The sequence below is a fragment of the Pinus tabuliformis genome, chromosome X (assembly GCF_031772625.1).
Source record: "Pinus tabuliformis cultivar Carrire ecotype Pingquan chromosome X, CPIR1, whole genome shotgun sequence".
NCBI lineage: Eukaryota > Viridiplantae > Streptophyta > Pinopsida > Pinales > Pinaceae > Pinus > Pinus tabuliformis.
In genome coordinates, this window is record NC_142308.1 from 469,935,709 (window position 1) to 469,948,438 (window position 12,730).

The following is a 12,730-nucleotide window of genomic DNA, read 5'->3' on the forward strand; positions in this document are numbered from 1 at the left end:
CCTTGGACAACTAGTCCCATGCATGATTTGTATGAATTCAACACAATTGGGCGGGGGGGTCATAGTGGGGTCAAAAACACCCACATATAGGTGGGTTGCAGAGGACAGAGTCCCCAATTTTTTTTTTTTTTTGTGATTTTTTCCTTTTATTTTTGGTGGGTTTTGGTGTTGAGAAATCTAGGGGCAACAAGTTATATGATTTATCTTAATTTGCTAACTTCTTGTGATGTATTTTACTTAACTTAATTATCTTCTTCATTCACTTGATTATATTTAGTGTTCTTTTCATCAAACAACTACCAAACCATAGAGAACAATAAGACAAGAGGACACAAGATATAGGCAATTAGCTAGGGCCAAAACCTATCTATCTTGAGAGGAAAACCCACAAGAATTATTCTCTTATTATAGAATATTCAAATGATGAATTCCAATATCTAAGACCCTTGACCAAGACCCCTCCAAGACCAAGTCAAACTTTTCCTCCTTGATGATCTTTCCTTCCGACAACTTCAACCTAAACAACGTCTACAATTTCAACCCCCAATAGATTCTTCTGCAACTTTGATCTCTAGCAGTTTCTTCTGCAGAGACCCTAGGTGGAACGTGTGAGAAAATGACAGTGATTTTGTCCTTATTTCTCCTTCGATTGAGATGAATCCTTATCCTTGTCAACTCAACTTAGAAGGGAGACTTCCTTTGACCAAAAAACTCGACTCTCTTTGAGTGACTACAAATCGATACTTGCTGATGTAGAAGGATGTCGTGATACACTTTGAATGTGTGAGAAAGATGACCCAAAAATATTCCTAACAGCTTTATTTCTCCTGCTTACTTTCACCTCTTCTTCCTTGCTCCTTCTAGGACTATTAATTATCTTGATGAAACTTCTTTTTTGATGGATTATTGTGTCCTTGAATGAGGTTGAGTGATCCTATAAATAGGCTTCCTTGAGTCCTCTAATAAGCCGACATGTCCTTCTAGATAGGTCGACTTGCTCCTTTGAAGGTCGACATTTCCTTCTAGATAGGCTCACTTGCTCCTTTGAAGGTATACTTTATCTTTGCATTATGACGAGGTCTTGGAGGGTCTTTCAACTCTAATTTGACTCAAATAATTTTGATTTACAATATGTAACATTCCCAAAAGGGTCTTCCATACATGACAATGACTTTTATGAATTTATGAAAAACCTAGAAGCACTCAATGGGTGCATGACCTATAAATAAAATAATCTTGAGCATGAAACCCATGCCTCAAGATTAACAACAATAATTTTATTTTTATCTTTACATAAAATACATAAAAATCATGATTACATATGTCATTATGAAGACCGAACCTAGTTACATATTTCAACACTCCCTCCTAGCTACGGATGTATTCATAATCCATACAAGGTACTTCGACATTCTCAAACTGAAGAATTCTCATAAGAAGAGTCGGATTGGTAATCCATCTCATAAGCTATCAATTCAACTAATCTCTTTGCATAATATCAACCAACATTGTCACATAGAAAGGCCTTGAATAACAACTCTATCTCTCCACAAGATCATAGCACAATGTTGGCGAGACCAATGACTAATAGAAACCACCATCATTGTCTCTCAAGGCACATACTCCACTTGGATGTTCATAGGGTGTGTCCTTCTAGGAAAATTCCTATTTTGGAATAACACATCCTCAAGGAATCTCCTCTTAGACTACTTTTATCTTGGATGCCCTACCTCATCCTCAAAGAGTATCGAAAGCCAGGTGCTTACCCAATTCTCCATTATTTCTTCATAGATTGAAGACCAGAATTATGTGTCTATCTCTCCCTCTCAACTAGGGAAGATATACCCATTCCTATAAAAGGAATGTATTCAAGGTCCCTCTTAACTAGGGACTTGATACCAATAACAACTCTCAGCTCTTTGGTGGAGATCATGGTACTATGAGCTTCTTGTAGGGCTCCTTATTTTGATGTCATGAACTACATATTATTCATTATAAAGTCTTCATCTTTCATAGGGCATCAACCATCTATCACTTTCCTTCATGAACCATATCAGTCATGCCATCCTTCTCTTTATCGAAAAGTGATCTTCTAGTCCACATCTGGATTTTCCTCATCCAACTACCTTTTCCAAGTCATGTTACTTTTAGGATCTTCCATCCATTCTCGGTTGTAGGTTACATCTACAACTCTCTTTTGATAGCCCTGTTTCAACCCAACCAGATGTTGTTCAAAAATCAAATTGAACATCAAATCAAAGTTACCTTTTATGGTGACATTTCATCATGACATTTGCTTTCTTTCAGCATCAACATCCTACACATACATAAACACATCTCCAAGATTTTCAATGTCAAGGGTCTCCTTCCTTTACAAATTTTATCAAAGCCTTCATGCCTTCTTCATGGATATGTTCTAGACAATTTTCTTAGTCACCGTATGTTGATCACTTATCAGAGCCTTCTGCGTTCTTCATGGAGATTTTATAGCCAATTTTTTTAGTCATCAGATGTTGATCACTTATCTTACCATAGTTGCATTACTCACGGACTCCTCTTCCTTTCCTCATATATTCTTCCCAGGAACTTCTACACATAGTTCCTTCATCTTTGTCAACTACCTCATATTCCATATGAGGACGTATTATGTTTATTTAATCTTGTAAATATGTGAACTAGCTCAAGAGATATGCCTTCGTGCATCTTACCAGAGGAAGATATCCTTATTCTTAGAGCATTCACCCATGATATTTGCAACTATATGATGACATGACTTAATCTGTCAAATATGTACATACCACTTTTCTCCTTTTGGTCATCTAGACTTCTTTTGACAAATTCCTTTCCTTGCTTGAAATTTATTCAACCATTTTGACATGCTGGACTCCTTTGTCACCATACCATCATCCTTCTAAACAATGGATCCCACACAAGGTGGAATGTAGACCATCAATGGAACATTTTCTTCTTCCAAGTAGAGGTGAATCTTCTAGAGAATATTCCAATGAAGGATCTTGATTATCCTCATCTTGTGTATTCTCCTTCCTAATAATGATGATGTTTGATGATTCTTTCTTATCATGCTAGATGAATTGCTACTTATGATTTCAATGAGGTTACCAATAGCTACTTCCTCTTTGTTCTGACAACTACATTCATGTGGACTTCTACTTCAACTATCCTTCCATGCCATCAATGATGAAGTCATCTCAATTCCAATTCTAATGCATCCTATTATTCTTGTGATGCCTCCTACCATGATAGCTATATTTTACAAAAACTGAACAAACAAAAGAAAACTAAGCGACGGAGATTATCTTAGTCATAGTAGAGATATTTCACTTCCTCCTTCTTTGATTTTTTCTTTTCAAGTTCTTCCACTTCTTCAGTGATATGGGCTTCATTCCTTTCTTTCCTTTTCTTGGTTACCTTCTTGAATTTAGGACAATATCTCTTGAAATTCCCATATCCCTGACATCCATAGCATTAAATTTTTGACATATCGATCTTCTTCTTTTTCTGAGGACCAATCTTCCCAAACTTTCCTTTTCTCTCAACCATGGAAGCAAATTCTTGAACTTACTCGTTTGATCCTACATCACTTTTTTCCTTCAACTTGGTTTCTTCAATCTTACAAAATGACCAAATTTCAATGAATGGGGTAGCTTCCTTCTTTCCATTGATGCTTGATACAAAGTTGCCCCATTACCTCGGTAGTACATTGAGCATAATTGTGGTCATCTCTCTATCACACATTATTTCTCCCAACTTTTGGAGTTGATCTCGTATTTTTGACACCCTCATAAGATATGAGGATATTCCTTATTCTTTTGATACCTTCATCTTATATAGCTCGGTTCTCAAAGATATTACTTCTCCTGCAATGCTTACAAAGAATAATTCTACCAATTTATCATAGACGTCTTTTTATTTTTCCAATTTTACTACATAAGGGATGAGATAATCCTTAATTGATTCTATAAGAATTCTTTGAGCCCTTATTTCCCCCTTCATATACTTCGCTAGAGATTGAGCTTCTTCCTTTGGTGGTTCGAAAATTAAAGCCTTAACATGTCCAATGACTTCATTTTCTATGATGATCAAATCTATCCTATTCTTCCATGCATGGAAATTTGATGACCCAACCAATTTGTTGCTATCCTTGCAAAATGAAGTCATTTTGATAGATTTAGACATAGATATAAAAATACTTATTTGTCAACTGAATATGCTTCTTTGATGATGATATCTTCAACTTGATGCCTTTCTTGATGATGTTTATGATAAAATATGTCTGCTTGATGAAGATGTATTCCTTCAAAAGTGATCCTTGACTCAATTAGGTGGAAATCACCTTGATTCCTTGATGATGGTGGCAATGCCTTTTTCTTGCTCCTCTGATGATAGTGTAAAATGTGGTTGATTTTTCAAGGTGCTTCAAATTTAGAGTCTTTCTTTGATTGAGTAGATTTTAGACCCTTCAAGTCTTATTTTCTTTGTGATGAAGATTGTTCAATGTGTAAGAGTCCCATGAATGCTGCAATTGAAGAACCCTTCATTGAATGAGCTAGGGTTTTGAGGTCTTCTTTAATGCTCCTTGATTAATTTCTTCAAGATGATGAGAGAGTTAGTCCTTATTGATGATTGATGCTCTTGATGTTTCTCGAATGATCTTCTTGTGCTTTGGCCCTTGAGTATCCTTCTTTAAGATGCCTTTCCTTGATGTAGTCACCTTAGCTTTGAAACCATGTTGAGAAATCTAAGCGCAAATAGTTATATGATTTCTCTTACTTTGATAACTAATTTTGATGTATTTTACTTAACTTAATTATATTCTTCTTTCACTTGACTATATTTAGTGTTTTTTTCATCAAAAAACTACCAAACCATAAATAATAAAAAGGCAAGAGGACACAAGATATAAGCGATCAACCAGGGACAAAACCTCTCCTTCTTGAGAGGAAAACCCACAAGAATTATTATCTTCTTATAGAATCTTCGAATTACGAATTCCAATACCTAAGACCCTTGACCAAGATCCCTCCAATACCAAGTCAAACTTTTCCTCCTTGATGAAATTTCCTTCTATAAACTTCGACCTCAACAACTTCTAAAACCCCAAAGGATTCTTTTGCAACTTCGAGCCCCCAACATATTCCTTTGCAACTTCAATCTCTAGCAGTTTCTTCTACAGAAACCCTAGGTGGCACACGTGAGAAAATGATAGTGATTTTGTCCTTATTTCTCCTTTGTTTGAGATGAATCCTTGTCCTTATCAACTCAACTTACAAGGGAAAATTCCTTTGACCCAAAAACTCAGCTCTCTTTGGGTGACTGCAATTCAGTACTTTCTATTGCAAAAGGATTCCCTAATACACTTTGCATGTCTGAGAAATATGGCCCAAAAACAATCCTAAAAGTTTGATTTCTTCTGCTGACTTTCACCTCTTCTTCCTCGCTCCTTCCATGTCTCTTTCTTATCTTGATCAAAATTCTTTGTTGCTATGTTAGTGTGTGCTTGAATGAGGCCAAGTGCTCCTATAAATAGGTTTCATTGAGTCCTCTAATAGGCCGACTTTCTCCTTTGAAGTCCGACTTGATCTTTCCATTATGACAAGGTCTTTGAGGGTTTTTTGACTCTAATTTTACTCAAATAATTTTTCTTTACAATATGTAACATTCCCAAAAGGGCCTTCCATACATGACAAAAACTTTTATGGCTTTGTGACAAACCTATAATCACTCAATGGGTGCTTGACCTATAAATAAAATAACCTTGAGCATGAAACCCATGCCTCAAGAATAACAACAATAATTTTATTTTTCTCTTTACATCAAATACATAAAAATCATGATTACATTTGCCATTATGAAGACTGAACCTAGTTACATATTTCAACACTTTTGCACATGGTTTTTTCTTTTGGCAATTTTGTGGCACATGATTTTTTATCCCTCTTTTTATTTTTTTTAATTGCTTTCAAGAAATTAAGGTTATAATCTAATTCAGGTCAATGAATGAGCATTTAGGATGTTGGGAGACCTTATATATTGTGTTGTAAATGATGAAGTTTATTGATGATAAAAAAATAGAGATGTGACTCTAAATATTTTGTTCGTTTTCCTAGTTAATGGTTTTCGGGGTTAATCTATAAGTATTATGTTTGATTTCCATTTTTTACTTTTCTACTTATAAATAATTTGTGTATGCATTTCTCATTGTGAATGTTTGAAACTTACATTGTATAAGAGCGATTATTGGATCTAGGGGGAGCAACTATCTTGGGTCTATGATAAACATGGTTTAAGTGGAGCTTTGCAATGGTGATTCTTGTATTGGAAAAGGATGATGAGTAGTTAGAAAGTAGAGATAGAGAAAGTTAAAGGGAAAAAAATGAGTTGTGGATGCTTAAGTTGGGAGATAATTTGGTAGACATATATTATTGGGTTAGTATGGATCCAAGTACTGCACTTATGGGAATGTCAACAAAAAATTAGACAAAGTTGAATAAGAGGGAAGAAGGAACAATCTAGTTGTGTCTCTCAAATTTAGTATTATGAAATGTTTTAGGAGAGGCTACAACTAAGGAATTATGGGGAAATTCAGGGGTTTTTTATCAATCTAAATCCCTAGTAAATAAAATTTTCCTATGGAAGCGGCTATACAAATTGAGGATGAAATATGGAGACTCAGTAACAAAGCATCTTAATGCCTTCAATGTCGTGGTAAGTCAATGATCGTCAATTAATGTTAAGCTTTCTACTGTTGATACATGTATTGATTTACTATGCTCTTTACTAGACTTGTAGGATAGTTTGGTTGTATCATAGGGAGTAATGTAACCACTTTAAGTTTCAATGATGTGGTCTCATCCTTGTTATTAGAGGAAATGTGGTAGAAAAAATGGAAAGTTAGAGCACATATGACTTATCTATAAGAGGATGTTCCCTATGTAGAAATAAAAATAAGTTGTCAATTTAAATCTAGAGGTAGATCGAAATATCCAAAAAGATTCATAAAGAAATGCTAGAAATGGGATAAGGAAGTGCATTTCAAGAAGAGTTGTAGATTCAAGTGTTGAGAGAGGGAAGGGATTTGATGATCATTCCTCCAAAGAAGAGAAAACATCCTTAGAGGAAGGAGGGGATGTGTACTTGGATTCATTAAGCACACACACAAATAATGATGTATTGTTGATAAACCCAAGTGCACCTTTTCATATGACTCCCCACGTAGAGTGGTTCTGCAAATATGAAAAATATGACGGAGGTGATGTTTTTGTGGCTAGAATCACAATATGGGGAAATTCAAGTTGACGCTCAAGGATGGAAGGGTTAGAACACTCCTTATGGTTATACACATTCCATGGATGGCTAGGAACTTGATATCTATAAGTAAGTTGAGTAATGCAGGTGTAAATACTTCATTTGAAAAGAAAACATGCAAGGTGGTTTAAGGAGAAATGGTGTTGTTGAGGGGAGTTCATATTGTAAATATGTACAAGCTATTAGGAAGTGCCATCACCGATGAGTGTAATAGTTCTACTATTCATGAGGGTGGAAATGAATAATATAGTACTCCTATTATCTTTGGATAAAAGATGATGTTGTGGCATCAAAGATTGATACATACTGGATAAAAGGCATTCAAGCACTACAATGTAAAAGTATGGTTGAAGGTATGTCAAATTGCATTGTAAATCTTGGTTTTTGTGAACATTGCATTTATGATAAATATAATTGTTTAATGAATCTCATCAAGTGCTACAAGAGATAATGGAATTTTAGAGTTGCTACACAATGATGCGTTTGGAAATTTGCTTGTTCCATTATTAGGTAAATATGTGTAATATGTTTTATTCATAGATGATTTCTTAAGGAACACATGGATTTATTTTCTTTGAAAGAAATTTGATATCTTTGGTAAGTTTAAAGAGTTCAAGGCTCTTGTGGAGAATCAAATAGAGAAGAAACTGAAGGTTTTGAGGATAAACAATGCTAGAGAGTTATGTGAGAAGGAATTCAAGGAATTTTTGAGGAAGTGCAATATAGCGAGGCAAAAGAATACTTCATACACACCTAAATAGAATGAGTTTTCAGAAAGGATGAGTAGAGCAATGCTTAGTGGTGTTGGTTTAGGATAGGAATTATGGGTAGAGGAAATATGTACTACATATTACTTGGTAAATCAATCACCCTCATCAAGAATCACATTCATGAAAATTGGTTGAAAACACTCCACAAAAGGCATGGATTGGTAAGAAACCCTCTCTTAAAAATATTAGAGTTTTTAGTCATGATGCTTATGTACATGTTCCAAAGGAAGATAAGAGTAAGTTGGAAAAATAAAATAAAATGTGTAGCTTTATTGGTTAGAAATATGGTCTAGGTTATAAGCTTTAGAATCTAGACTCTAGATAAGGATGTTTACATTTGAGATGTTATCTTTAGAGAGGTAAAAGATGTTTCCAAATAGGAATTCCAGTTGAAGGAAATGTAACTAGGCTAGGTCTTCATAAATGTAACTTTGATATTTGTACTTATTCAAGAAAAGAGAAATTATTTTTATATTATTTGTCAATGAATTTCTTGCTCATTGAAAATAGGTCAAGCACATTTTGAAGTGCTTCTAGATAGCCAAAGTCAAAATATAATTATGATGAGACCCTTTGAGGGCATGTTACATCATGTAATTCAATATACAAGGTCATGAGAACATCTCCAAGCAAATTCAAATCCTCTCCTAGCATCAATGAAGTCTCCAAGTAGAAAAACGATGGATAAAAGATGAATTTTGGTGTAAACAGTCATGTCAGCCTAGAGGACAGTCAAGTCGACTTAAAGAGGAGGTAAAAATCTCTATTTATAGAGGCTTCCCACTCCTCATACAACACACAACTCTCTCTAAAACCTACAAGCAATAAGAGGGCTAAAAGGACGAAGAAAAGACAAAGAAGAGGGCTACAAGGGCAACGAGATAAGGAGACAAACATTAGGGAACTTTTGAGGTCTAAAATGGGCCTCCTAAGAAAAGTGTACAACCAAAATAAAATTTATAAGAAGCAATAGGATTCAAGATGATGATGTCAACCATGGGGATGATTCACCATTTTTGGAGTAAAAAAGTAAATATATTAAAAAATAATAAAATAATAAAATTATTTTTCAAATTGTATTTTCAACTTATCTCCCTAAGGTTTTAGTCAAATTTCGAGTGGGATTACTCGTTAGATGCAGAATTTAATTCCTCATCCAAGGAGTACCCATGTTTCTTACTTTCGACTGACTCTACTACACGAAAAATAGGAAATACATAAAAAAATGTGATTGCAATCACATTTTTCATGTATCTCTCATTTTTAATGTAGTAGGGTCCATCGAAAATATGCAACATGGGTACTCCTTGGATGAGGAACCAAATTTTGCATCCAACGAGTGTTTCCACTCGAAATTTGAGTAAACCCATAGGGAGATAATTTGAAAATATGAGTTGAAAAAATAGTTTTTCCTTTTTTCCCTCTAAAATTTGATGATGTAATCTAATATTATTTTATTATTTCCACGATAATTTTATAATTTCCTTAGGAGGCCCATTTTAGATGTCAAAATTCCCCTAATGAAAACGAAGGTAAGGAAGCCATTTCTGAAGCAGCTACAGCCACATGTGCGAGGTTAAGGAAGGACTATTTGCGATCATAATAACAATCATCATATACCACTATTTTGGGTGAAAAATAGGCCTACAAGGCCTCTCTCTCCAATGAAGAAGAAAAGAAAAGAAAATGAGGTAATTAGGACTATTTCTAGGGTTTCTGTCCATACGTGCAAAGATTCCAGAAGTCAACTTATGAAAATTTAACAATAGTTGAAGCGAGTACACTTAAAGGTCTCATTCAAATGTACACTAGGCCTACAACGTATCCAAGTAAAGCGAAGAAGGCTCTCCCTATAACAAAGACAAGAAGCCCTAATGTTCTAGGGTTCTCCTAAGAAGAAAAGAAGCCTAAGCAGCAGAAGAAGGACGAAGTGTTGCGAAGCAGAGTGCCAGAAGACAAAGGTCCATGTGTCGGAATTTATGGTGCAAGAAGAGGAAGGATTTGACATGTGCTTGGAGGATCCTATAGCCAAGGGTCTAGGGTTTGGCAGTTGTTCAAATAAGAAGCTTCAATAAGAGAAAAATTACAAAGTGTTTTCCTCTGCAGAGTGGAGAGGTTTTGTCCTTGGCAGAGAGCCAAAATTTGTGTTCTTGTTATTTTGTTTTGGCAGCATTTTGAAGAAGTACACACATATACACTAATAATAAGAAGAAGAAGCATAAGCTAACAAGAAATGTAAAAAGACTCCACAAATTGTTATCAAGTAACGAAGAATCATCACAACACTACTTTGCCCTAGATTCTTCAACATGGTATCAGAGCGTAGGTGACACATCAAGGAAAGGGAAACTCAAGAACACTCATCAAAAGAAGCATCTACAAAGTTGAAGCATCAAGCATATAAGTCTCAACCACTTCAAGGAAAATAAGGATCTACAATCCATCATTCACCAAGGAGGTCTATAAATCTAAAAGAAGAGGCTTACATAAAGGCACCTACAAAGAAGAGAAGATTGGAGCAGGACCTATATCAAACTACAAGTCATCAAGCAAGTCCACTTGAAGAAGACAACTTTAAGAGCATCAATATCCAAGGAAGACAAGCCATCAATATTTTAAGGAGGAAGAAAATCCGTTACATCTCAAAATCTATCAAGTAAGTACATGTCCCCTTTTGAATATACTTCAATGTCTTTTTGCAAGGAAAATAATAAATTGGTAGGTACAAATAACTTTCTTACATGGAAGAAGAGGATTGATCTACTACTCAAGGAGAATGAACTCCTAGAGCATATAAAAGGGAATATTGCTATCCCTGCTAAGGACCAGACTCAAGCCTTAGCCAAGTAGAATAAGGATGAGACAAGAGCTCAAAGGATTCTGATACAATCAATCAAAGACTCTCTCATTCCCTATGTCTCTAAGTTTGAGACATCGAAAGAAATATATGATAAGATAGTAGAGCTATTCTTGGTATCCACAACCGGAGAAGTAATATCTTTGAGGAATGAATTGTACAAGATGAAGATAACAAAGGAAGGAATAGCTCCCTACTTCATGGAAATATCTGAAATGAGAGATCAACTTCAAGATCTTGGGGAAGTCATGTCTGACAGAGAAATGAAAACTGTTGTACTCAATGCTCTACCTAAGGAGTGGGGAAACTTCAGATATGGAATTTATGCCAAGAAGGAAGTAACCAATCTCAGTTGAATGTGGTCTCTATGCAAAACAGAGGAAACCAGACTTAAGGAAAAAGAAGATGTGGGATCAAAGGAGCAAGCATTTTCTACCATGGCCAAAATAAAGGGTAAATTTTGAAATTTTGGTCCATGAAGAACAAACAACAAAGACATGTCCAAGATCCAATGTTTTGAATGCCAAGAATATGGACATTACAAAAGGGATTGTCCTAAGATTAAGAAGGACAACAATATCAAAAGGAAGAGGGAAGAAGCTCACATAACTCAAGAGATGAAAGAAGAAGGAAAGAAGCAAAAGAAGGAAGATCCTTCGGATCTCTACTATGAATAGGTCAAACTCTTTACCTATAGACTTATTTCAAAAGTTTTGAGTAGAATAGGAGGATGTAGGAATAAATTAAAATTGCATTGCTAGAAACACCCTCTAGAATCTAGCAACATGATGTACATAGAGTCCTAGACACTCATGTAGATGTAACATTTATGAGAAGAAAAAAAATGCATAAGTAGAAATATCTTCTAGAATATAGGAGCATGGCAGATATAGCTCAAGATATTCATGTAGAAGAAGCATACCTAGTATAGGACCTCATACATGATGAAAGAAAATTGATCATGATAAGAATATTAGAAGACCTACTTCATCATAAGAAAGGAAACATTTGCAAGGAAATGATCTTTAATATCCTAGGATGGAATATTCAAAAAAAGATTCATGAACCAAGCTAGATGTCTCATTGGGAATCCCATTCATGGGATTCCAGAAAAGGGATGATATGCAGGGAAGCTAAGATGAAGCAAGAAGGACCACACCAAGGTCAATCAAATGAAGCAAGGATGATCAAAGGAGAATCAATATGAGGTATGTATGCATCAAAGTTTAAGTCATGTTATCATTTGTATATTATTGAGTCATGGGTATAGTTATATAACATGATCAAGCATGAAAGAATCTCTTTCACCAAGGACATGCTCGAAGGCATGCACTGCAATGCGATGAAGGTCAACAAAAGAATACACTCACATAAGGAGCATAAGATTGTTGACTAAGAAGAAAGAAGAAACGCTGGCAAGCCCAGAAAGAAATAAATGAAGGAATTCTCTCACAAAAAGCATTAGATGGTTGACCTATCTATCTGAGGAGAAGAAAATGAAGAAAAGAGATCAAGCATGTGAAGAACACCATGATCATCGAGAATCACTATCTGACAAAGGCCTTGAAGATATCTCCCGAAAGAAGGCATGACAACTCTGATAAAGAAAGGACCCTTGACACCTATGAAGGCCTTGGAGATACAAAAGGTGCATATAACTGATTCTACTCTACAGAGATGTTGTGATGAAGAATCCATCCAACAAAAGAAAAAGAAATGTTGAAACAATATCAGGATGAAGTCATGATGGGCTACTAGGTCAAAGCATGTAACCTAG